Genomic DNA, 27,742 nt, shown 5'->3' with positions numbered 1-27,742 from the left:
CAGAGTAGCGAGGCTTAAACCCGCCCCTCTTCTCCATTGACTGGCTCCCTAAACGGCGGCCAGCCATTGGAGAAGAGGTTTCTGTGACGTCATTTTTTAAAGCTAAGCCCCGTCCATTTCGGATTGAGGGGCGTGTTTTTTGCTGTCCTTTCTCTCAGTGACGTCTTCAGTCACTCAACAAAATACACGCCCCCCCAGTCTGAAAAGGACGGGGCTTATCTGCAGCTGCTGCCACCATTTTGATTGTTTGTTTAGGCTCCAGGTCCGGTCTTCCGTATGGCAGCCTTACTGCTGTGCTTGCACCATGGGGGGCGTCGCAACGTATTCTGTGCGGCTCTGTGACCCAAACAGGAACAGGAAATTTGATTTGACCAGTTGTAGAGCATTCTTTCAAACCGTGTGCATTTGTTGTTGCAAATGGCCATTGTAACTGATTTAGTGGCACCACAGGTCTCGGACTCAGTAAAGGGTGGTCACCGGCCGCCCGCGCAGAGAGAGGTCATAGGTGGAGTGGGGTGGTGCCTGTGGCCGGGTCTGTGGCCCCTCCTCTTCTAAGTTCCGCCGCTAGCAAAGGTTCCACCACACCCCTCCCCCGGCTGGGCGGGGATGAGAGCCGCAAGTGCAGGAGTCCCTTCTGTCTGTGAGACGGGAGGGGCGAGGAGGAGGAGTCCTGCTGCTAGTGCTGCTCGCTCGAGAACTACTGGCGGCGCTGAAGTATCCCCGGAATAGGGCTGTGCGGAGCAGAGGGAGATGGAGGCAGCGCACGATCAGCGTCCACCGTAAGGTACATGTTTACGCGACTGGAGAGTCAGGTCCGTGGGATCATGTTATGTTCAGAACCCAGATCCTTAACACCAATCTGTTTTTACATCCTTTCCTATGGCCAAACGCTGTGCTTGTTCTTGTTTTCTTTGGAGTGAAAGGTAGAGTTATCAGTGCATGCTAATTACGGCCCCAGATTTGTTAGTTTAATTGCCCATAAACAATTGCTCTAAGCTAGGAAAAGCTCCAGTATTTCTTTAGGAGAGGCTGCTAAACCAAATTTCCCAAAAGAAAAAACTTTGCACTACTGCAAAACTTTTCTGGACTCCCAAGGTGGCAGAGCTGGGGAAGCGTTTAATAGAGCAGCCCTGCGTGAGGTGATTTTGTGTTCGTGTGTGTGACCTTGTTTGACGTGGGTAGTCTGTTGTGCATCCGTGCACGTTTGTCTGTGTTTGAGGTTGCATGTGTGTGCGGTGCATTTTTTAAGTACGACCGTGGTTTGTGTATGTGTGTGGTCTGTGTGTGCCTGGGCAGTGTACTTACTGTGCAGTTTGGCGTGCGATGGCCGAATTGTAGAGTTTACACCTGGGTGTACAATGTTGTTTCTTTGGATGGTGTGTGGGCATTTTACTGCATCTTTCATTGTGAAAGTACGATTATATTGCTGGTGTGTATGAGTGTGAGTTTGTGTGTGTGAATGTGTGTCAGTGAGTGTGTGTGCGTGTGTGTATGTGCAGATGTATGGGGTTTGTGAGGCTTGGGGGATGTGAATATAGGTGTGTGTTTGGTGAGGCTTTGGGAACCTGCGCCATCTGCTGGATGGGGACAGATCACCGCTCCCTGTGGAGTTGGGCCCCTGGCTGCCCCTGGCCTCCAGGCTGCCTCCCCCAGGCCCCGTCCCGCTGGATCCACTGTAACTGCCGGACACTTCCAGGGTCTCCGGGAGCCGCAGACTGGCCACCTCAGCCCGACACATTCAGATTTTATCCGGTGAAGAGTTATCTCGGCTCACAGAATATTTCAAATTCTTCGCAGGAGCGGGAGTCAGGTGGTACAGGGTGCCTGTGCCTGCGAATGGCTAGCGCGGGGGGGCTTCTGGGGGGAGCAGTGTTTGTATAAGTTGTTTTAGCTCAGCTTGCCCGTTGCACTCCTGTTCATTCTGCACCAGTGGCTCTCTCTGCAGCTTCAGCTGGTCCTGGGGACACAGGATTGCTTTAGGAAGCAGACAATCTTTATGCTAAGGATGTTGAGGAGAGAAAATGTCACTTTTCTAAGACTAGCCAGAAATACATACGGCCCCAATGCATATAGGGGTGTGTTTTAAATCCTAAACAGCTGAAAGTGTGAACAGCTTCTTCCCACAGTTGCGATTTGCTGTATCACTGCTCTATTCAGGGTGCCAGATTAAAACCTCCCCTGGCTTGCAATGATATATTCTTTGAACTTCTTCCATGTTAATGGGCATTTCCTTGGCCATATCTTTTGTCATGTTTCTGTACACATTTGTTCCAAACTTGACATATTTAATGCAGTTGTGATGTGTGTGTGTCTGTGTATTGGGCTCTGTGTGTGTTGGGCTCTGTGTGTGTGTTGGGCTCTGTGTGTGTGTTGGGCTCTGTGTGTATGTTGGGCTCTGTCTATGTGTGTGTGTTGGGCTCTGTCTGTGTGTGTGTGTTGGGCTGTGTGTGTGTGTGTGTGGCTCTGTGTGCGTGGGTGCGTGTGGCTCTGTGTGTGGCTCTGTGTGTGTGTGTGTGGGTGCAAATGCAATAGGTCTCGCATTTGCGAGAGATTAAGCTATTGGCATTGTAAATGACAATGCCATTTATTTATATGTTTTAAAAACAAAAATAATGTCATGAGCAATGCCAATAGCTCTAACTTTAACAAAGACGAGACCATTGCATTGTAAATGCTTGTTCTTTTAGGTTACCGAGAGCTGAATTGGGGGTGGGGGCTGCCATTCATTAACAAATCTGTTGAATATACTGGACATATTTATAGACACACAGAGTGTGAAATAGGCACCTTGAGAAATGCATTTTAAATTAATGTGTTTAATGTTTCTGCCAATCTCTTTGTAAAAGATAGATATAGCATTGGCCACTGATTTAGAATGGGACACGTTAAATGCTGCGAGAGACTGAAATAAAGCCATAATGGTACACAACACCAACTCTGGGATGTGTATAGCTGTCCTGTCCCACATTCTGGATTTCTTTAATTACCTAATATGTTACTGCCACATGTGAGAAAACAGAATGGCTCCGAGTTGAAGGGAAGAAGTTTATTGGGAAATGCTACAGCAGAGGGGAGAAACAATTGGTCATATTATTGCAAACAGATGCAAGGACAGAACCTTTTAATCTTAATATAGGGTCATCTGCATTCTAAAACAGAACCATGTGGCGATTTGTTTTTACTTTCAGCTGACATTTATTCATGTGTTTTTTAAGTATAGAAATTATACTGGTCAATGTTTTTTAGTAATAATTTGTCCTCAATATTGTGTCCCACTGATATTCTGGAGTCATTATTTAGTGTGCACACCAAGTGCATGATTAGAAGTTTGGCGGTCTGACTGGCAAACAACATAGTCCGTGACCGCTTGGAGACCTCTGCGCTTGTGGCCTTCCGACCACCGTATTACAAGTTTCCTGAGGGGCAGGAGTTGCGGCTGCGGTGGTTTTGTGGCTGTGGGCAATGTATTTCCATATTTATAAATGCATGTGTACAGTCCGACTGCATAGGTGTCAAATGCACACATATGCATAATATTTTTGAAAAAAATACTACCTACCCATTGCCGGAGTCCGACCCATATGTGGGAAGTTCCAAATCACTTACCTGTATTTCGCCAAAGGTGAGGTCACATTCCTCAGAGTGAAGATGCTCCGGTTTTGGGGGGACCTGGAGCTAGAGATCCACGTCAAAAGCTGCTGGGAAGAACTGGAAATAGGTAAGTATGCACCCCAAATCCTTTGTTTCTGCTGACCTTTAGACAGCGGTCCGACCACTGTGGTTAGCTCGTCAGAAAGTCAACCGTTATACGGATGCCAATGTTGCACCTCTGTACCACCCAATGGAGGCTGTGTACCCTGACCGAGACCGTGGCGGTCGGCGGTGTGCTTGCGGTGCCTACAGTCCAGAGAAGGTCTTCGCTAAGCTAATCTGCGCAACTCATAATATGGCAGACGACTCATTGCCGTCAGATCATCATCACCGGGGCCGCAGACCGCCAAACTCGTAATAAGGCCTCAAATGTTATATCGCTATTAGTAAAGCCCTTCTGCATAAATTCGGAAGCCTGGAGAATGCGGATACAATGTCCTTCTCCTATTTTCGTTCACCATCTGAAACAGTTGATCGCTGCTCCCTTAAGGCCATGAACTACCCTAATCTGTTGATAAAAAAATGTCTTCATCCCCAGTAATGAGTTAGTCACTCACAGGCTTCTGTGTTGTACACCTGACCTGAAACAGTCTTATACTAGTCCTCTACCAGTGTATAGTATGATTTCAGTAGCTAAATTGGTATGCAATTAATTTACAAATAATAGGATAGACAGTACCCTATGCATGTAGTAACTGGGTGAATTAATAAAAAACTGCAAAATGTCTTTCATTGTTTATCTTTTTATGATGCTTAACATAACACTTACAATTTGCCTCCACTACATCTAAGTTATATTGTTATGTTTGTGCTACTGTAAATCATATTAGCATTCATTTGCCTGCCTGGTGAATGTGGAGACAATGCCCTTCAGCCAAAAGCCAGACAGCCTGTTGGGTCAGCTGGTGTCACTCGCTTTGTACTCTAGGCGGGTTCACAAATTACTGTTACGCCCGACTACTTTGAAAAGTCACTGGCAGCCACTAATAGTAAATCCAACCCCTCCATTGTCCAATGCTTTACATAATGTTGCTGTAACGAGGTAGGGAAACCGGCCACTCGCGACTGGTGGAATCCATACCCCACTGACTATGCACGACTCCTTCTTTGCAGTCTGAACGGTGGAAGGAAGGACGGAGCGGACCCGACGACGAGGACAACACTAGTGGCTCCTTTAATTGGGCGTATGCCACGGAGGAGGAGGACACGCCCCCGACGGACGTCAGAGTGACCGGATTGGTCAAAAGACGGGAAGTAATGTACACCGGGTGTGCGAGCACCTCGGAGGAGAGACAGGCGGAAGTGAGCGGTACGGAGGAGTGTGGTGAAAGCGGAGAAGACGAGGAAGGAGGCAGCCCGAAGGAACATCACGGAGGAGACGGAGAGACGGAGGACGGAGGAAAGCCAGGAGGCCAACGACCCCGTGGACCGCCGTGCCACACTCCCGAGGGAGGAGTGTGGCTTTCCCAGGTACGGCGGCGTTGGGCAGCCTGGGTGGGGAGGCGTAGTGATAGCGTGTAAATATTGTAAAACTCCCGGTTTGTTCCTTCCCTTTGTGGTTATCCTTCCCTTCCATACCCTTTTTCCTCCCCGGTACCTCACGTCCAAACCCCCCTGTTCACCGAGCACTGTACAGATCTAAAAGCACGTATCACTGGGTTGCCTTCACTACCCCGGGACCCTCGTGGTGCAACTCCCGTAGAGGATTGCGAACTAACGGCTTCCCTCTCTGTTGGTCTCTTGCATGTACCGGAGCCGGAGAAAGCGGTAGAAACACCCGACCAACCCTCAACCAGAAAAGGAGAACACCACTGTCACGGACCCCAGTTCATTCGCCCGAGAAAGACTGACCCTACGACATAGAAAGACGCTGATGTCAAAAGCCCCCTAGACCTATAAAAATAAAGCCATCTTTAACCCCACTACTTGGTGTCACCGTCGTCCCTACTCCCACGCCCACACTGGTGTCAGAAGTGGGTTCATCCCCTCCGGAAACGACCATGGCCATAGAACAAGTGATCCAAACCCTCATAGAAGGGCAACAAAAACTGGAATGGGCGATCAGCCAGCAGACCAACACCGCAGATGCCGATCGGGAACTATTCCGAACCTCCATGACTCAGCAAATGGACAATCTCCATAAAGTCGTACAGGCTCCAGGCACCACAATACCCAGGTCAGCTGGTCCACACCCCTCGGGAGTGGCCTTGCAGAAATACGTGGCAGGGGAAGATCCCGATGCGTTCCTGCTAAACTTTGAACGCGCAGCTAGGGCTTGTGGATGGCCCGAGGACAAATGGCCATTCTTCCTAGCTCCTTTATTGACTGGAGAAGCCCAGGCCGCCTATCAGGTGGCCAACCACTCCGGAACCTCCTCCTACGCCGACATAAAAGCGGTGATACTGGACCACCTGGGAATGGATGCGGAGGCCTATAGACTCCGCTTCAGAAAGGAGAAGGGTATCACGGGTGAGAACCCTAAAACTGTGTACCTAAGAGTCAAGATGGCCGCCGAGAAATGGCTAAGGCCTGACTTGCGAGCAAAGAGAACATCATGTCCAGCATCATCCTGGAACAGTTCATGGAGGTCTTGCCGTATAGCACCCGGAGATGGTTAAGGCAACATCCCGGGCTAACGGCGGCCCAGGCTATCGAGATGGCCTTCAACTACAACAGGGCGGCTCCCCGATCCTTCCCTTGGGATACAGACAAGAGTGGCAAGCCCAACCTGACTCCTACCAAACCGGAGAAAAAGAAACAGGTCACCGAACCTCTCAAACCCCGACCCTATCGAATTGAAGCACCCCCCATCATGAAGGGGCCCCAATGTTTTGAGTGCGGAGAGTGGGGACACATAGCCCGGATGTGCCCCCACCGAAGAACCACCGAGGAACCCATGGAGGTTGGCTACAGCCCCAAAGCCGTGATGTACACCGAGGAAATGGGCCCTTCATTCTACGCAAGGGTACGGGTAAACCATAAACACGTAAAAGCCTTACTAGATTCCGGATGTAGGCAATCAGTCATCCAGGAAAGATTGTTGAACCCCTCCCAGATAGGTCAGGATGGCACCGTTCACATTAGATGCGTTCACGGTGATGTCAAACCCTATCCCATGGCCCGCATAACCTTGCACCCAATAGGTAGGGAGCCATGTTCGGTGAAAGTAGGGGTGGTGGGGTCCTTACCAGAGGAGCTGATAATAGGAGTGGATAACCCTGACTTCCTATCCCTGTTTAAAAGAGAACTAAAAGACCACACTGCCAGTGCCTACCTGTCAACCGAACCATGGGTTTTGGACAGGGGTTTTAAGTTTGCTCAGTCCAATGACCCAACCCTCATGAATGCTTGGGAGGCAGCTCACCTCTCTCAAACCTCTCCTGCTCAGGGGTATCCCAAATTCAGTATTGAAAACGACTTACTGTATAGGGAAGGGAAAGCAGGGGATCCAACCCAACTAGTAGTACCGAAAGAGTTCAGGGAGCAGATACTTTTCTACGCCCACACCCACCTCACGGCTGGGCATAGTGGGACCGAGAAAACAACGCAAAACATATTGCGGCTTTTCTTTTGGCCCGGGGTTTACAAGGAGGCAGAAACATATTGTCGTCAATGTGAGGTGTGCCAAAAGAAAAACCTGACACGACCTCCAGCAGTTCCCCTACAACCGCTGCCCATAATAGGCAACCCCTGGGATAGGGTGGGGATGGACCTGATTGGTCCCCTACCTCGCACATCACGAGGACATACTTACGCCCTAGTGATTATTGATTACAACACAAGGTTACCAGAGGCCTTTGCCCTCAGTGCCCCAACTACGAAGAACGTAGCAGAAAAACTGGTAGAGCTGTTTTCGCGGGTGGGGTTTCCGCGAGAGATCCTAACCGATCAGGGTACTCCCTTTGTTTCACGGATGATGGTTGAGGTATGTAAGTTGCTGGACCTCCACCACACCCGAACGTCCGCCTACCATCCTCAAACGGACGGCCTCGTAGAGAGGTATAACAGGACATTAAAAACTACCCTAAAAAAATTGCTGAGCGCTGAAAATAAGGACTGGGACAAGATGTTACCCCTGGCCCTATATGTAGTGAGAGCCCAAGTACAGAGCAGTTTGGGGTTTTCACCGTTTGAGCTCCTGTACGGACGGCAACCGAGGTCTCTTCTGGAGATAACAAGGGAGGCCTGGGAGAGGGAGGAAGCAGCCGAACAAAGAAACCTACTGGAATACACCCAACAGTTGCGATCAAGACTTGGAAAGCTATGGGACTTGGCTTACTCAAACTTAGAAAAAAACCAAGGTACCCAAAGACAGTACTATGATAAAGGCAAGAAGTGGAGGACCCTTGAAAAGGGGGATTGGGCCCTGGTGCTCCTACCGTCTTCTACCCAAAAGTTTAAGAGTGAATGGAAGGGTCCCTACAGGGTAATAGACACCATCGGGCGAACAACCTACCGGCTACAAATGACTCCTACCCAGAGACAAACCATCCACATAAATCTCCTCAAACGGTGGATAGGACGGCCCCCTCGCTCGGCCAATTTAGTGTTACCCTCCCGTAGCACCACCACCACTTTGGAGCATCTTCCAGTGAATACCGAATTGAGCAACGCAGAAAGAAAGGAGTTGTTATTGACACTACACCCTTTCTCCCCGATATTCTCGGACACCCCGGGGTGTACCCATTTGGCAGAGCACCAAATCAGAACAAAAGAAGGACAGGTGGTGAAACAGAGGGCATATCGCATACCCGCTGCAAAAAGGGCAGATGTGAGGAAGGAGATACAGTATATGCTCAGGCTAGGAGTGGTAAGACCGTCAAAAAGTAACTGGGCATCCCCAATAGTCATGGTTCCGAAGCCCGACGGGTCTACCCGTTTTTGTATGGACTTCCGTGCACTGAATGCTATTTCATCGTTTGACGCTTTCCCCATACCCCGTGTAGATGAATTATTAGAACGAATAGGGGAGGCTCGGTACATTACTACACTCGACCTGACCAAGGGTTATTGGCAGGTGCCCCTAAGGGAGGAGGACCGACACAAAACCGCCTTTGCGACAGAGGATGGGCTCTTTGAGTTTAATGTTCTTCCTTTCGGACTCCACGGAGCCCCGGCCACCTTCCAAAGATTGATGAACACAGCGTTAGCTCCTCATACCCAATACAGCTCGGTGTATCTGGACGATATTGTTATCTTTAGTACCACCTGGGAAGAACACATGGGACACTTGGCCAGGGTCCTGACTGCCCTACAGGAGGCAGGCTTACATGTGAATGCGAAGAAATCAAGAGCAGCTTTCTCGAAAGTAAAGTACCTGGGATTCATGCTAGGGGAGGGTGTGATAGCCCCTCAAGAGGAGAAGATCAGAGCCATAACCAACACTCCGTTTCCTCCGACTAAGAGGGAACTGAGGGCTTTCCTAGGCCTCGTTGGTTATTATAGACGCTTCGTTAAGAATTTTGCTAGCCTTTCTAGTCCCCTTACCGACCTCCTACAGAAAAACATCAAAAACACCCTTCCGAATCCTCCCTCCGAAGAGGCCTGTGCTGCCTTCCAGTCCCTGAAGACAGCACTCACTACGAGCCCAGTCCTCATTCCTCCAAACTTTGAGAAACCCTTTTCCCTGGCTACTGATGCCTCAGACACTGGCATTGGAGCGGTATTGTCCCAGGAAGGGGATGATGGAGTTGAACATCCTATACTCTACGTGAGCAGAAAACTCCACCCGAGGGAACGCAAGTATCCCACGGTGGAAAAAGAGTGCCTGGCAATCCGCTGGGCTGTAGACAAACTGCGGTACTACTTGGAGGGAAAGCCCTTCGTTCTATTTTCGGATCATGCCCCGCTGCAATGGATCTAGAGAAACCGATCCCAGAATGCCAGAATCCTTCGTTGGTTCCTCTTCTTACAGCCCTTTGCCTTCACGGTACTACATAGGAAAGGAAGGGACAACGGGAATGCCGACTTCCTTTCCAGAATGCCAGTTCTCCCCGAGCGGGTGAACCCAGGGGGGGAGGAGTGTAACGAGGTAGGGAAACCGGCCACTCGCGACTGGTAGAATCCATACCCCACTGACTATGCACCGACTCCTTCTTTGCAGTCTGAACGGTGGAAGGAAGGACGGAGCGGACCCAACGACGAGGACAACACTAGTGGCTCCTTTAATTGGGCGTATGCCACGGAGGAGGAGGACACGCCCCTGACGGACGTCAGAGTGACCGGCTTGGTCAAAAGACGGGAAGTAATGTACACTGGGTGTGCGAGCACCTCGGAGGAGAGACAGGCGGAAGTGAGCGGTACGGAGGAGTGTGGTGAAAGCGGAGAAGACGAGGAAGGAGGCAGCCCAAAGGAACATCACGGAGGAGACGGAGAGACGGAGGACGGAGGAAAGCCAGGAGGCCAACGACCCCGTGGACCGCCGTGCCACACTCCCGAGGGAGGAGTGTGGCTTTCCCAGGTACGGCGGCGTTGGGCAGCCTGGGTGGGGAGGCGTAGTGATAGCGTGTAAATATTGCAAAACTCCCGGTTTGTTCCTTCCCTTTGTGGTTATCCTTCCCTTCCATACCCTTTTTCCTCCCCGGTACCTCACGTCCAAACCCCCCTGTTCACCGAGCACTGTACAGATCTAAAAGCACGTATCACTGGGTTGCCTTCACTACCCCGGGACCCTCGTGGTGCAACTCCCGTAGAGGATTGCGAACTAACGGCTTCCCTCTCTGTTGGTCTCTTGCATGTACCGGAGCCGGAGAAAGCGGTAGAAACACCCGACCAACCCTCAACCAGAAAAGGAGAAGACCACCGTCACGGACCCCAGTGCATTCGCCCGAGAAAGACTGACCCTACGACATAGAAAGACGCTGATGTCAAAACCCCCTAGACCTATAAAAATAAAGCCATCTTTAACCCCACTACTTGGTGTCACGGTCGTCCCTACTCCCACGCCCACAGTTGCTTAGACTGGAGTGGGAATATTACATTCCAACCCTCTGAAGTCCGGCACTCTCCCTACTGTTGCTTAGACTAGGGTGAGAACAGTAAATCTAACCCCTCCAAATTCTAACACTTTCCCTACTGTTGAATAGACCACAGAGGGAATAGTAAATCCGACCCCTCAAATTCCAGCGCTTTCCCTATTGTTGCTTAGATCGAATTGGAAATACTGAATGTAACCCCTCCAAAGTGCAGTGCTTTTCCTACGTTTGCTTAGAGTGGATTTTTAATCATTTGTAATATTTATGTTTATTTTTTTATTTTATTTAGGATTAGAAATGTTTATTTTTTATTATGTTATATTTAGTGTAGTTAATTTTTTTATATACATAGATTTTTTTGATTGACATTATTATTTTTGTATTTTTGAACATTTCTAAATGTATTAAACTATTATTAGCATATGTTAAAAATATTTCCACATATAGGGGCTTATTGCAATGATGGTCGGAATTGCCTCTCACCGACACCGTTATGAACTCAAGACCAACCGACCTGCGGTCGGTGGCTCCGACCTCCTGATTACGATGTGACCGAACACTGTTCGGCCGCATACTCACTTTTCTCTATGGGAGCTTGTGTTACAGCTGGTTTACAGGCTCCTATAGAGAAATTGGGGTGTATGTAAAACCCTGCACCCTGTGGCAGGCACCTCATGGTGCCTGCCAACCAGTGGTTGTTTTACAGAGTGCTACCCTAGGTACCCCCTTGACCTCCAACTGTAGACCGTGGAGGCAAAGGGGCTCTGCTAGGGGCCCCCAAAGCCGCTTTCCGACAGCCTTACCGCGTCGGAAAGGTAAGCAAGGAAAGGCTGTGGGAAGCCGACATCATAATCCCAACAGTAGAAACGTTGTCCATAGGGTTTTACGGTGCGGTTCCGACCGGCTGGAAGATTCCTAGAGCCGGGCAGAACTGAGTCGGAATGAACGGCCGGTTTAAGTTCCGACAGCTGACATCCTAATCAGGCGGTCGGAAAGCCTCCGTTGGGGTCAGAAAGCTTCTGACTAACGTTCGGAAGCTTTCGGACCGACATCGTAGTCGGCCCATTAGTCTATAATATAAATAATTTCAATTTCATTTAATATATTTCTATTAATATTATATTTAGCTTAACTTATTGTAGTACACCATACAATACTTCTTCCGTTAGTCTTTGGTCATGCGGCCTCGCTCTTTCTTCCCATGTAAACTTTTATCTGTAAAAAAGCTCTCTCAACATTGGCACTTAAGACTGGCAACAGCCAGTACACAATTTGCTAACTCTGGCCACTGACCTAGCTTTCCATGCCAATACTAGTGCACATGAAGATTGCGATTCCCTTAGACAGTTTGTGCTGCAAATGCGTTGAACTGGGCGCATATGCCCTCAAAGTTATTGAAGTAGTCAAAAATAAAGCAGCACTTTTGAAAATCTTGAAAATATTTCCCTTTTCGGAAGGGATCTAGAACTTGTGCAGAGTACCACAGTGAGGTTGCATTGACTTCAAATGCCATGGTTGATGAAGGAACATTTCTATGCATCATTGCAAGCGATTTCTCATACATTGTAAAATAAAATCTCCCGAATTGCTTCTCAACATTTCAATGCTTACCAAGTGGCAAGCGCTCTAACATGGAACATGTTGCAGTGCCAAAGTCACTAAAAGTGTAGCTCAGTCTACTCTCAAGGAGATGTTTCACATCTACACCAATTATACTGAACACTTGGTGGACAATTGTGCTTTCAGACTCTAGTTTTTTTTAATTATATCCACTACAGCAGCCATGTTTTCCTCTAAAAATCTAAGAATGCAGTAGAGTGTACTTTTTTTCACATCACTATCAATATGCAACTGAAGAGCCTCAAGTTCATTGCCTTTGGCATCATCACTCAGCATAAATTCTGTAAATGGTTGTCACATGGATAATATAGCATTAATGGCCTCTAGGACTAAGTACCACCAGCTAAATGACACCGTTTGGATGACTCTTTTTTTGATGCCACACAAAGCACAAAATTAGAAATATATGCATTTTAGTTTCCGCACATAACAAAACAGTGCACCAGAATGGACTAGAAAGTCAATAGCGTTCTTCATTAACTCTGAAGATTGTAAAGGTGCTTTCAGCATTCCATCTAGTAAGTGGCAAGGATCTCTTAAAGGGAAGCACTTCAGCTCGGGTATCAATTTTGACAACGTTTTCATATACGTAGCCGAATCACTGTAAATACAAACAATATCACTCCAATCTTTGTTGAACGTGGTAAGAACTTTTTGCAACAGCATTCTAAGTGACACTTCATTCCATGATTTCCAAACGTCTGGTGTCATGTTTTCACCACTATCCCAGGTGATTGGTGACAGCACTCTTTTCAGAAATACTTGTCATTACACTTTGCATTGAATGTTTAAAGCCTGGAGTGTTTGGTTATTCTCCTTCTTTCAATACTTGCTCACTAGAAAACGGGGCTGATGTATCACGAGGTTTTACCCATTCTACATATTGGGAAAGATTGTTATGAAATCAGCCACTTTACCTATCAGTGTAAGAATCAAATGTAGCCAAAATATCAAATATAATTTTGGTATTTCCTATATAATTTTGATATTTCCTGATTCTCTACAGTGTATAAAATAATTAAACAAGACCTAAAACATGTTTCTAAACCCAGCATCTTTAGATCAAAGACCACAAAATTGAATAAAGCAACAGGCAGAATAGACCATATATTTGTGACATCCCTAAACAACAAAACTCAAGCAGAATAATGTTAGCCCAGTCTTTCATGCTGCTAACCGGAAGGAGCCAGTTAAATTGTGTTGGCCCCTTCTGGAAGAAATAAAAATGACTTTGACTCTCCTTTTCCTTCCTTTGAATGGCATTGAGATAGCGGTTGGGCAGGTATGTTTTTTCAGTATTTATCTGTTTACACTGGTGAGGGCTATTTCCCCTTTAGTGGGGTTTTATCAGTTATTATAGGTTTAAACCTAAAATAGGATAGCCTAAACACACTACATTTCAGACCATGATACTTCATTTGTTCATTGCCGGTACTCGGCTGTGCCCCGTTTCAATTTTCACCCTAAGTAGCCATTTTGTTGTTGTTTGTCCACCCCTGACCCGTGTCTCCTCCCCGCTCCCGCCTCCCAGCTGACCCTCCCTCGCCCCCGCCCCTCCTCCACCTCCATATATGACAAATGCATTCTCGCGCAGCGTTCACGCGCAGCGGTCGCGCCCCAGTTGCGCCGAAGGTGCGCCAAAGGTAAGCCCGCCTACGCCCGTCCGCGCCTGGACCGCCCCCAGCGCCAGACCCTCTGGCCCCCGTACCACCTACCCCACCCGCATTACATACGACCCCTCCACCCTCTTAGCCCTAAACCCAGGTCGACTTCCCAACTGCGCCCAAGCCGCCCCTGGACACACCCATGGACCATTTACATGCAACTCCTGCAAGTATGACGGCACCAAGAACAACTCCCCATCTACTAACACCAAACAGAGATCTGACACCAACCACCTGAAATGCATCCTACTCAACACCCGCTCGGTCCACAGACACGCCATTGACCTTTGGAATCTACTAGACACCATCTCTCCGGACGTCGCCTTCCTAACAGAAACATGGATGAACGCCTCCTCAGCCCCAGACATCACCATCGCCATCCCGGAAGGCTACAAGATCATCCGAAAAGACCGCACCAACCAAACAGGAGGAGGCATCGCTATCGTCCATAAGAATTCCATCCGCATCTCAACCAGCTCAGACGTCAACCTCGCTAGCGCCGAACACCTTCACTTCCAGATCCACACCGACCCCAAGACCACACTCAGAGGCACCCTCCTCTACAGACCTCGAGGACCCCGTGCACAATTCAGTGAAGACATCACTGACTTTATCACCCCACACGCCCTCCCTTCCGAGGACTACATTCTATTGGGAGACCTCAATTTTCACCTGGAGAAAAGCAACGACAACAACACCACCACCCTTCTGGACAATCTCGCCAACCTCGGACTCAAACAACTTGTTAATACACCCACTCACTACGCAGGTCACACACTCGACCCTATCTTCACCTCCAGCAAACATATCTCCTTCAGTCACACCACAGCTCTCCATTGGACAGACCACAGCTGCGTTCACTTTATCTACAAAAAGACCACAACCCACAACAACCCTCAACCCACTCTGCGAAGAAACTGGAACAAAATCACCATCGACCAAATCTCCTCATCGCTTCTTCAAAAGCCCCCTGCCCACTCTTCAAACCCCAACGAAGCAGCCATTAGCCTCACTCAATGGCTAACCAACAGCGCCGACAACCTAGCACCCCTGAAAAAACGTCAAATCAAACCAGGCAGCAAAAACGCCCCCTGGTTCAACGATGATCTTAAGAAATCCAAGAAACTCTGCCGCTCCCTTGAGAAGGCCTGGAAAAAAAAACCAAACACCAGCACCAGGGACGCCTTCAAAAACGCCACACGCAGACACCACCAACTGATCCGGACTGCCAAGAAAGCCGCTTTCAAAGACCGACTTGACAACAACGCCCACAACAGCAAGGAACTATTCAACATCGTCAAAGAGTTTACCAACCCCACTGCCAACTCCAACGATATCACTCCCTCTCAAGCCCTCTGCGACTCCCTAGCCTCGTTCTTCCACGACAAAATAGCAGACATCCACAACAGCTTTGACAACCAACCCGGAGACCAACCCACCCAACCTTCTGCAGTACCTTCACCACCCTTGAACATCCTTAAGGACTGGAACCCAATCTCCACTGAGGACACCATCCGCCTGATGAACTCCATCCACTCAGGTTCCCCCACAGACCCATGCCCTCACCACATCTTCAACAAAGCAGATTCCATCATAGCACCACACCTCCGAGACGTCATCAACTGCTCCCTCACCTCCGCCACATTCCCGGATAGCTGGAAACACGCCGAACTCAGCGCTCTCCTGAAAAAACCCACAGCTGACCCCACCGAACTCAAAAACTACCGCCCCATCTCGCTCCTTCCATTTCCGGCCAAAGTCATCGAGAAAGCTGTCAACAACCAGCTCGCCGCCTTCCTCGAAACCAACAAATCCCTCGACTCCTCACAATCCGGCTTCCGGGTCAAACACAGCACTGAGACCGCACTCATCGCAGCAACAGACGACATTCGAACTCTACTGGACAATGGAGACACAGTCGCCCTCATCCTCCTCGACCTCTCCACAGCCTTCGACACAGTCTGTCATAGCACCCTGTTACTACGCCTCAGAAACATCGGAATCCAAGGAAAAGCACTGGAATGGATCACCTCATTCCTTGCCGGAAGAACTCAGAGAGTCCGCCTCCCACCATTCAAGTCTGAGGCCACTGAAGTCATTTGCGGCGTACCACAAGGATCTTCACTCAGCCCCACCCTCTTCAACGTATACATGAGCCCCCTCGCGGCCATCGCACGCCAACACAACCTCAACATCATCTCCTACGCTGATGACACTCAACTGATCCTCTCACTCACCAAAGACCCTCACACCGCCAAAACCAACCTACATGAAGGAATGAAAGAAGTAGCCGAGTGGATGAAGCACAGCCGTCTGAAACTGAATTCAGACAAAACAGAAGTCCTTATCTTAGGTACCTCCCCCTCCGCCTGGGACGACTCTTGGTGGCCAGAGGCCCTTGGTAAAGCACCCATCCCGACGGACCACGCACGGAACCTGGGCATCATCCTGGACTCCTCACTCTCGATGACCAGACAAGTCAACGCCGTTTCTTCATCTTGCTTCAACATTCTTCGCATGCTCAAAAAAACATTCCGCTGGATCCCCACCGAAACTAGAAAAACGGTCACCCACGCACTGGTTACAAGCCGCCTGGACTACGGAAACACCCTATACGCCGGTACCACCGCAAAACTTCAGAAAAAACTCCAACGCATCCAGAACGCATCAGCCAGACTCATACTAGACATCCCGCGTAAAGACCACATTTCTGGCCACCTGAAAAACCTCCACTGGCTCCCCGTCAATAAGAGGATAACATTCTGCCTCCTAACCCACGCACACAAAGCACTTTACGAACTTGAACCCGAATGCCTCAACACACGACTTTCCTTCTACACCCCCTCCCGCCAGCTACGCTCCTCCAACCAAGCCCTTGCTGCTGTACCTCGCATCAACAAAACCACCATGGGAGGAAGATCCTTCTCCTACCTGGCGGCAAAAACCTGGAACTCACTTCCCACTCACCTTCGCCTCACTCAGAACCACCTAGCATTCAGAAAGCAACTTAAAACCTGGATATTCGACAAGTAATCCCCCACCCTTCTTCAAGCACCCTTCTTCAAGCGCCTTGAGACCCTCTGGGTAAGTAGCGCGCTATATAAATTATTTGAATTGAATTTAATTGAATTTGCCCTTCCACTGCTCCATGACACTCATAGATCAAAATCTGGGGTCTCATTTGTTATTGTGTTGTAATCACAGCTGGCTATTATTTAGTTTGTATGTGTTCTTGTAGCTAATGATGTATGTGAAAGGTTGAGTTAGTATTTGTATTAATTATAAATGTTTGCACATTTGACAGGTAATTCGTCATGGTGTGTTGTTTCTTTTTTCTATTCTGTTTTCTAATTTTTTCTTTTTCCCTGAGACACATATGCCTGTATATACTCCATTTTCGCCAGTACCATCATAATAAGTGTTGCGTCTGCAATAAGCGCTTGAGCGAAATTGTTTATGTAATTTTAATTACTAATGGTGGTATTTTCTTGTTAACAGCCCTGAAGAAGCAAAATGTATTTCGCGAAACACGTGTTGGGTGTGTCATACTATTTCACATATATGAAGACGGCGATTGATGTATCTGTTGGACTAATGGCTAAGGAACACATGCCACTGGAAATGAAAAAGGTCTATGTTTCACATAATGTGAGTGCCATCTTGGAAGAGTAAAGAGAAAGGACAAACCAATTTGTTTATGTCGTTTGCAGGAAAAAGCAGATAAAAAGCATTTTATAGCTCTGTGCTGCAACAATGCATCTGTGTATCATAAATTGTAGTAACATCTGAAAATGATATTAGGCAAACCTCAAGTGTGGTGCACAGTGCAGATTGTAACCTTGCCAATATAGTCATGGTCTGTCATGCTTAGAACCTTGTATTCCCCAAGTAGATAAAAAGACATGAAAAAAAGTTTTAACGTGGCATAGCATAAATACTGGTATAATGTAAAATGTACATCATAACGTGGTCAGTATAGCCGTACAAATCCTGGTTGTACAAAATGCATTCTCCAAGTGGGTACAAGGACATGAAATGAACATGTAAAAACTATCGACGCTCAAAACAAGTTGCACATTCTAGTGCTCTAAATGGAACTAAAATAAAAAAAATGTGAAAAGGAGATCCTTATCTGTGAAGCAGTTGGCATCAGATGAACACATCCATTGAAGAAAAGGGTAGAGAACCCGGGAGGTCCCAAGTTGTATCCAGGGGCCCTTTGCTCTCATCCTGCAAAAATGAGAACACAGTATGTTATGTTATGTTACTCAAAATTTCTCCCAACTGCGGCTGACCACGGGTTTAGCACCTCAATCCCAATAGTGCAATTAATAAGAGTCTTGTGCAATCCACCTCCGAGACCCGCCGCAATTAGGTCTCACTGGAATCCAGACAGATAGATTGAAGATCATGGAGGGAACACCAAGAATGAAGTCACACTCTGTTAGGTAAAGTCTTTTCAATATCTTTTATTCTTCTTTAGTTAAAACAGATGATAGGACAACAGCCAACGCATTTCGTTCCTTTCAAAGGAACTTCATCAGAGCTAAATATTAAAGGTGAAAGGATCCGTAGTATCATATTTTAAAAGATCCGATTGTATATACAATAGAAGACCCCACAATAGGGGTCAAGCCGTAGTAGACTCCAGCCAAAGTAATCTGGAAAGTCTTTCTCGTAGTTGCAGCAGGTATGCCCAGCATTCACGTTTGATATGTTAGGATGTTTTATAGAGCACACAGCTGCCCCAACAAAGGGGCGTCCCAGCGCTAAAAGCTACAAAAACACAGCTGATGGCAGAAGAGAGCCTCTAGTAATGGCAGGGAGGAAGTCTAATAACCTTTTGAAAAGCAAAAGTGGCAGACAGAAAGGAGGTGAACAGCAGAAGGGGCCTATAATGAAGGGAAGAGGTGAGTCTTAACAGCCTTACTGAAAGCCAGATAATTATCTATGCTCCGAATATGTACAGGGAGTGAGTGCCAGAGTTTAGCTGCCAGTGAACGAAAGGAGCGCCCACCGGCGCGTATCCTCCTTACCCGGGGAACAACTGCCAGGTGATGGCCCATCGAACGGAGATGGCGGGTGGGGGTGTAAGATGAGAGCAGGCTGTCCAGGATGCCCGGAGAGGAAGAATTCAAGATGTTGAAAGCAATGCAGAGGGACTTGAAACGCCACTTGTTTGGCCACCGGCAGCCAATGTAGCCAGCGAATAGCACTGGTGGTGGAGCTGAATCTAGGAAGGCCAAGAAGAGTTCTGGCGGCTCCATTTTGGACCCTCTGCACTCTCATAATCTCCGTCTTGTTGACCCCCAAGTAGAGCGAGCTGACGTAATCCAGTCTCAAAAGAACGGAGGCTTGGATTATCACCTGCCTGATGGACTCTACAGCGGTTTAAGCCCGATTAGTGTACTAAAACACGTCGCTGCCACCTTCTTAGTTTGGGCTAAAGAGCTGAATCGACCCAGACACCTACATTTTTCCCCACCTGTTTGGGGGCGGGTGCACAACCCAAGATAGCAGGACACCAACCTTCACTCCACAGCTCAAGATCTTTCCCTACCAGTAAGACCTCAGTCTTGCTGGCATTGAGCTGGAGGCAGTTGGTAGTCATCCACCCCGCGACATCAGCAAGACCGCTCCGAAACTTAAAGAGCATCATGCAGACAGTCGTCGGCGAATGCAACTACCAACTGCGTATCATCTGCATATGATACCATTATCAACCCTCTTCTCTTGGACACCGCAGCTAAAGGCTGAACATACAGATTAAAGAACATTGGACTCAAAGCTGAGCCCTGCGGTACTCCCTGCTTGATAGTATGAACCCTGGAGGTGAAAGGGGGGGCCGACACCTGGAAGGTCCTTTCCAAAAGAAAGGAAGTGAACCAATCCAGTGCAGGCCCACAATGCCAGCCTCCTCCAACCTCCGCAGCAAGATCTGGTGAGAGACTGTATCAAATGCAGCACTGAGATCCAATAGGATCAGTTATGAAGTAAGTCCCTCATCCAGTGCTGCCCTCAGATGTTTGGTCACCACTAAGAGGGAGGACTCCGTGCTGAGACCCAGACGGAAGCCACACTGGAAGGAATCAAGTATATTGTTCTTTTCCAGAAAGCTTGACAAGATAGAATTCATATAGGCTTCAGAGATCTTAGAGGCCTGTGGCAGGAGAGAAATATGACGGAAGTTCTCAGGATTTGCTGTATCAAGGGTGTTTTTTTTTAAATATTGGAACCACCCTGGCCTGCTTCCAGGTCCTAGGGACAATTGCCATGGACAGGGACATTTTAATACCTTGGCCCAGAGGTGTGAGAAGCACCTGCAACAGTCTCATAAATTGATCAGGCTTCATGGGATCAGCAGGGTAGCCAGATTTAACCTTGCTGCAAAGTGAACGCAGCGCATCCTCAGAGATCTGCGGGAAGGCAGCAAGCATGTGGGGGGGGAGATGTGTCCCCAGGACCATGGCCTGTATCCACCTGAGGAAAGGTCTTATAGATATTTTCCACCTTGTTGGCAAAGAAGATGGCGAGAGCCTCACAATGCTCATCTGACGGGATAGAGGAACCAGCAGGTACCCCAGCTGTTTTGAAATCTTTAAGTATGGAAAAAATACCCTTGGTGGGGTTGTTGCTGTTCCTTATCTCATCTGCAAAGTAGGCTGCCTGTTCTTTCTGAACAGCCAATGGTAGTTCTTAGTGGCTGCCTGATAATCTCCTTTCAGGATAGGGTCAAAGTCTCATCTCCATGCCCTCTCTAACCTCTTACAAGCTTTATGCATATTAGCGAGCTTGTCATTGTACCAAGAATTAGATTTGGTACTGCGACACTTAACTCATATGACAGGGATGAGAGTGTCATGGGGATAAGATAATGGTCAGACCAGATATACAAAGTAGTATATCAGAGACACCCTACTTTGACGGAGGGCAGACAGCAATACAATGTTAAAAACAGTGATACAGAAAAACTGTATTCAGTTGCTTAGTTGAAGACCATATTAGAGAGAACCAACACTAGTTATACATTATGCAGATGTACAGCTATTTCCTTGTCACTGTTGTGCCCTCCAGGGTAATGGGTTCCTCGATTGATAATATGCTTGGACTCGCATTGTCTTAATATGAGTTCCCTATTGATTCCTTGTGTACCGATGTTGACCTGTTCTATAGCAAAGTATTTGAGTTTGGAACTGTCAGAGTAGAGTTGTTGTTCGAAGTGTCTGGCTATTGGGTAACGATGGTCTTTATTGTTTATTGCCCTCATATGTTCCATAACTCTCTTCTTGGCCATATGTGTAGTACTGCCCACATACCGGAGGTTGCATGGACATTCCAAACATATATGACGTAGGAAAAGCTGCATGTAAGAAACTGTTTTATGTGTAAGCTCCTGTCGGTAATGGCATTGGTATATTCTTTTCTCATGAGGCTACCACGGCAAGCCTTGCAGTGGCCGCATGGGATGAAACCTTGTAGATTCATAGTGTCCTTGCCTGTGGTGTTGGTAATATTGCTATGAACCAAAATGTCCCTCAAATTCCGTCCCCTCCTGTATGTGATTCTAGGTCTTTCAGGGATGGGTCTACCAATAATGGGATCATTGATGAGAATCTCCCTGTTTTTTACCAGTATCTTCTGAATGTCTTTAGAATTACCATTATAGGTCAGTATTATTTTGGTTGTGTCGCTTTCGTCATCATCGGAGTCAGTGACCTCAGTCTCCCTCAGTGTGGTGACTCTTGCTACTGTCCTGACTTTCTCAACTGCCTTCTTGAGAACCTACTTGGGATAACCCCTTTCGGTGAATCTTGTGAGCATGGTGTCTTGTTAATTAAGAAACATTTCTTCAGAGATGCAATTACGTTTTGCTCTGACAAGTTCTCCAAATGGAATACTCCATTTGCGATTGTCTGGGTGGCTACTCAGAGTGTGTAACAAAGTATTGCCAGCCGTGGATTTCCTGAACAGTTTGGTATGTATTTCATTGTTGACTATTTCAACCTTGATGTCCAGAAATAGTACTTCCATTATATCTGCAGCCGCAGTTACATTCTGCGGTACAAAAGGGGGTGGTAATGGATGGAGCATCTGAACCAATCAAACACTCACACCCAGTCAAAAGATCTGGGTTTAATCCATCACCGTTCTTTACCCCACTCTGCCACCCCAGTTCAGACACGGCTATATGCAAATCAGTCTGACCCTGTGCCTCATGGGAACAGTCCAGCCCGAACTACCATGCCATGCCTTCCCTGGACCGGAAACAAGCTTTCGAGGACCGGTTTCTGGATTTACAGCCGTCTTCAGCCCGGCTTGCTTGAATCCAGTGGCAAAGTGAGCAAGGGACTCACGTCTGAGCATACCCTGCCACACTTATGGCGGCCAAAAGCGGTACAAAAGGGGGTGGTAATGGACGGAGCATCTGAACCAATCAAACACTCACACCCAGTCAAAGATCTGGGTTTAATCCATCACCGTTCTTTAGCCCACTCTGCCACCCCAGTTCAGACACGGCTATATGCAAATCAGTCTGACCCTGTGCCTCATGGGAACAGTCCAGCCCGAACTGCCAAGCCTTGCCTTCCCTGGACCGGAAACAAGCTTCCGAGGACCGGTTTCTGGCATTACAGCCGTCTTCAGCCCGGCTTGCTTGAATCCAGTGGCAAAGTGAGCAAGGGACTCACGTCTGAGCATACCCTGCCACACCTATGGTGGCCAAAAGCGGTACAAAAGGGGGTGGTAATGAATGGAGCATCTGAACCAATCAAACACTCACACCCAGTCAGTTTAAGCCCATATCTTTTGACTGGGTGTGAGTGTTTGATTGATTCAGATGCTCCGTCCATCACCACCCCCTTTTGTACCCCAGTTACATTCTAGCATATTCTATGGAGGCATCACTTATGCAGGGCCGGCCTAAGGCATGTGCAATCTGTGCACCTGCACAGGGCCGCCAAACCCCAGGGGCCGCCACGCCAATATATATCCTTAGATACATATTTGCGTGGTGGCCCCTGGCAGGGATTTGCCGGCCTCGGGCCCCCTACCTACACTCCCTGCTCAGGGCCTCCGTGAGCCTAGAGCCGGCCCTGAATTATGTTGCTAGTCCGTTTGAGGTTGATGTTATCGAGGTTAAGTTTGCTGATGGAATCTGCAGCTTCAGATTCTGTGCCATCCCAGATGACAAAAAGGTCATCTATGTACCTCAACCATATGATGACATGTTCGAAATCTTTCCTGAGGTTGATGTTGTTTCTGATATCATCCTCCCATGCCCCCAGAAACAGATGGGCAAACCTGGGGGCAAAACAAGTCCCCATTGCAGTACCAATGACCTGCCTGTATATCTCTCCATTAAACAGAAAAAAGTTATTGTGGAGGCAGTACTGCATCATCTTTAAGACTATGGTAGTATGTTCCATATAGCGAATGGGGCATTTGCTGAGATATCTGGCATATGACTTAAAGCCCAAATCATGTCCTATGATGGTATAGAGTGAGTTTGCATCCATGGTAATCAAGAGGAAACCATTTTGCCATTTAACATTTAGAATTTTGGTCAAGAAATCTTTAGTGTCTTTGACATAAAATCGACACATATAAATTTATCTGAAAATTAAAGTTGGCTAAATACTTTGCTAAGAACAAATATAAAACCATACCCATTCCAGCAACTGACACAACTAACGTATCTCCGAGCATTTCAATAAATCAAATATCTCAAGTGAAAACAATATATGATTTAATCCATGACTTACAGGATGAGGAACTTAAAGAATCAGATATAATAACAAAATTGGGATTTGAGACCACAGGGAGAGAAAAAACTAAATTCAAACCGAAATCAAAGTTCTGCCCTATACTCAATCCAGGCAACAAGATCGACCTGTATCATGAACTAATAATATCGGACTTGGAGAATTTAGTAAACAAATCAGCCAAAAATTAAAAAGAGAACCTAACCAAAGCAGAAAGAAAAGCGCAAATGTATTGGTGGAAAATGAAAATCTAGAAATGAAACCAGCCGACAAGGGCGGGAATATTGTCGTGATGGAGAAAATTCAATATAAAAAAGAGGCACCACGACAATTGAAAATCAGTAAGAACTATAAAAAAACAAAAAATGAATCCCTTAACCCCTTGGGGGGAGGGGGGACGCGCGGCGCCGCCATGCTGGTGACAGAACCACTCTGTCACGAGCCATGGGCGCGCTGTGCTTGTGACGGAGTGGTTCCGTCACGGCCTCGCCCACTCAATGGAACGCTTAGCGTAGGCGCGGAATTGATGCCGCGTAGGTGCATTCTCCGTGACGGAACCACTCCATCATTAGAACAGCGCGTCCGTGGCTGGTGACGGAATGGTTCCGTCACCAGCACGCAAAGGGTTAAACGGTTTGGTATTAGAACTGCAGTCTGAAATCAAGGTTTGGTTTGAAAAGGGACTCCTGACCAGTGATGAAGTTAAGTTCCTAACCAAAGACAACCCAACGGTTCCAACTATATACTTCCTACCCAAGATCCATAAAACACTGGTAAACCCTCCAGGGAGACTGATAATCTCTAGCTGTGACAGTTTATACAAACCCCTTTCAAAATATGTGGACTCATTCTTGGCACTGATTGTTACCACATTTAAACTCATACATCAAAGATACAGGCGATTTCATGAGAATCCTAAATGAGACGCAATGGCAAGAGGACTACCGCCTTTCAAAATGAAGACCATCCCTACCAAAACTACCCCCAAACCCAAGACCCCCCCTCTCAAAACCACCCCCCCTCCCATATCCACACACCCCCTTCCCCCAAGAACCACATTTGAGGTGCCTGCTTTGCCCCCTTGAAGCAACTTCCTAGGGAGGTTCCCCTGGCCGTGCAATTAGAGGCAAGTTGAGTGCCACAGATGTGCGGAATACTGTATGGATATTTATTGAATTGCATTAGCCTAGTTTCTTACTCATTGATTTTACATTGTGAATACTTCACAAGTTTTCCTTTCACCAAGTTTGTTTTGGACTTAATTATCCTTTGCAATTCTTTGATTACCAGCAATGTTTCATTGTAAAATGTGCAGTATCTATTTTTCTTTAGCATGATGGCATGAACTGCTACATACTTTTTAAATGTCTACTGTGTAAAGTGCATCACTGGTTCACATGGTATGTGGTGGTGAATTGAAGTTAAGTGCAGCCATTCAACATAGTAGTGGACACTTGCACCTACAAATAGTTGTCGAGACATTATTTCAGGATATGTTACTACAGGTGTGTTTGTTTCACCTTGCTTACTGATAACTATGTACACATATGCATTTCACCTTGTAGTATGATGAACAAATTGAAATTGCATATAATCTAGGACTTGCACTAGACAAGGGAACATGTTACATGGATGACTATGTAGAATGCTTCAGATTTGGGACTGCCATTGATTTTCTAGGGAAACTATAAGTTGAGGGTTACAGCTTGTCTAGCGCAATTTCTACATGAGTTTTCATTGCACTTATCCCAATGATGTATGATGCATAGGTTTTTATTGTGACAATTTACGTACTTTATTTCCACATAACTCTATGGTGAGTTTCAGATTTTTTATTTGATATGCTTTTTTGGGCAAGTGTCCTTTATTTGTAAGGCATCTGATTTATGAACACACTGTGCTTATACAGGTGTAGAACTTTACATTACTAATACGTCAACATTAGAGACATATACATTGCACATTGGTATGTTATTGCTTGTGTGAGTAATTTGAGAAATCATGAGTACTGAGCCGATGTGAATAGCCAAGTAACAGGACGATGGTGTTGATTTGCATCGTAATCAGCCAGCAGCAGCAGAGGTAGGATGTGTAGGATCAGGTCCATAGCGGTACAGGAAGTGGGGAAGTGAGTAAAGATGAGATGGGGCCTTATATGAGTTCCATCTGCCAGCTCAGGTGTTGAGGTTTCATTGCCACAGTTACGTCAGCGGGAAGGCACAGTGGAGAAACTGGTGGTCCTCCCTCCACCAGCTGCTTTCACCTATCCTGCCATCAACGCGGTTGATATTTCCTGCCAATGACGGCTGGACCACGGCAGTGTTTTGTCTATGCATTCGCCACCATTAAAATAGGACAGGCGAACCACCAAGTCGGTGGGTGGTAAGACCGCAGAAAAAACTCCAGTCACATGGTCAGACCACCACTTGCTTGCTTTCCAACATAAAACAACACTAAGCGACTCACCTAAACTTACCTTACATCCATCCACCTATCGGCCGTGGAACAAACTCAATTTGGAACACTTGAAAACACAACTAACATCCAGTATAAATCTGGAAACCATAAATTCTGTTCAGAATCTATATGAGTGGCTACAGGAAGCTTTTGACATCCTGATACCACTCAAAACCACACAACAGAACAAAAGAAAAAAAGCGCCTTGGAGAAACATAGAAATAATAGACATAAAACAACAAATTAGAAAGCTGCAATGTACCTGGCTCAAAACAAACGCCAAACAAGACAAACTTCACCTACAAAAAATTAACAGATTATATAAGTCGGCTATCAAAAAAGCCACGAAAAGGTACTATTCAGACAGAATTAAAAATGCTAAATGTGCAAATAAAGAATTCTATAAAATACTCAATGAATTTCGAAAACCAAATTGCCTAGAAGGAACTCATCCTGCTACTCAAGATTACACAGACAAAGCAGACACGTTGGACCCGTACTGAAAACAGAAAAAAAGCACCAGCACTAACCCTTGTACAAAACAACTATCCAAGAATGCTCTAATCAAGCCTCTCCGTTCCTTCCAACACATCTCACACGATGAATTTATGGACTTGGTCAAAGCAAGCTGGCCTGCCGGCAGCCCTTCTGACCCCTGTCCGCCACGAACTTTCAAGACAATTCTTTTAACAACCTCTGCTGCCATTCCAGTAAGAAGAACCATCAACGATTCCTTAACTACTAGAATATTTCCTGAAGAACTCAAAAAGTCATACATACGCCCTTAACTGAAGAAAACAAACCTGGACCCACTGAACCCTGACCACTACAGACCCATTACAAATGAATATATGACGTAATGGTTGCAAACCATTACAAATGGACCTTTCCTGGGCAAACTGATAGAAAGAGCAGCGTTCGCCCAGATGTCACAATTCATTGAAGAGAATTACATACTTTCAGATTTCCAAACAGGATTCCGTCCGGGAAGAGGCACCGAATCTGCCCTCCTTGCCATTTGGAATGACCTAAAGAATACAGTTGACTGCAACGGGATTGCTGTGCTACTCCTCTTGGACCTCTCAGCTGCCCTTGACACGGTTGAGCATGACACTCTGAAACAAAGACTTTATGAAGGGAAGGGGAATAGAGGGAAATGCTCTAGACCAGATCGCGTCCTACCTTCGAAACAGAACTAATGTCATCCACACCCCACCTTTCTCATCCAAACCGTACTCCACAAAAGCAGGGGTCCCTCAAGGTTCTATCATCTCGCCCATGCTTTTCAACATCTACATGAAGTCTTTACCAGTACTGATCAATACATTTCACCTCACATGCTACAACTATGTTGATGACACGCAAATACTCCTTCAACTGGAATGCCCCAAAGACATTGGAAAATCACCAATTTTCAGCTGTCTCAGAGCTGTGGATCAGTGGATGACTTGGAGCCATCTCAAATTGAATGCTTCAAAAACTGAAATACTCACGTGTGGCGATTGGAAAAATTACAACCCGCTTGCCGCATGGCCTGATGAACTGGGATCACTGCCTACAGTATCGAAGGAAGTAAGAAACCTCGGAATGACCATGGACTCCAAGATGTCAATGA

The sequence above is a fragment of the Lissotriton helveticus genome, chromosome 5_1 (genome assembly GCF_964261635.1).
Source record: "Lissotriton helveticus chromosome 5_1, aLisHel1.1, whole genome shotgun sequence".
NCBI lineage: Eukaryota > Metazoa > Chordata > Amphibia > Caudata > Salamandridae > Lissotriton > Lissotriton helveticus.
Note: the sequence above shows the minus strand (reverse complement) of the source record.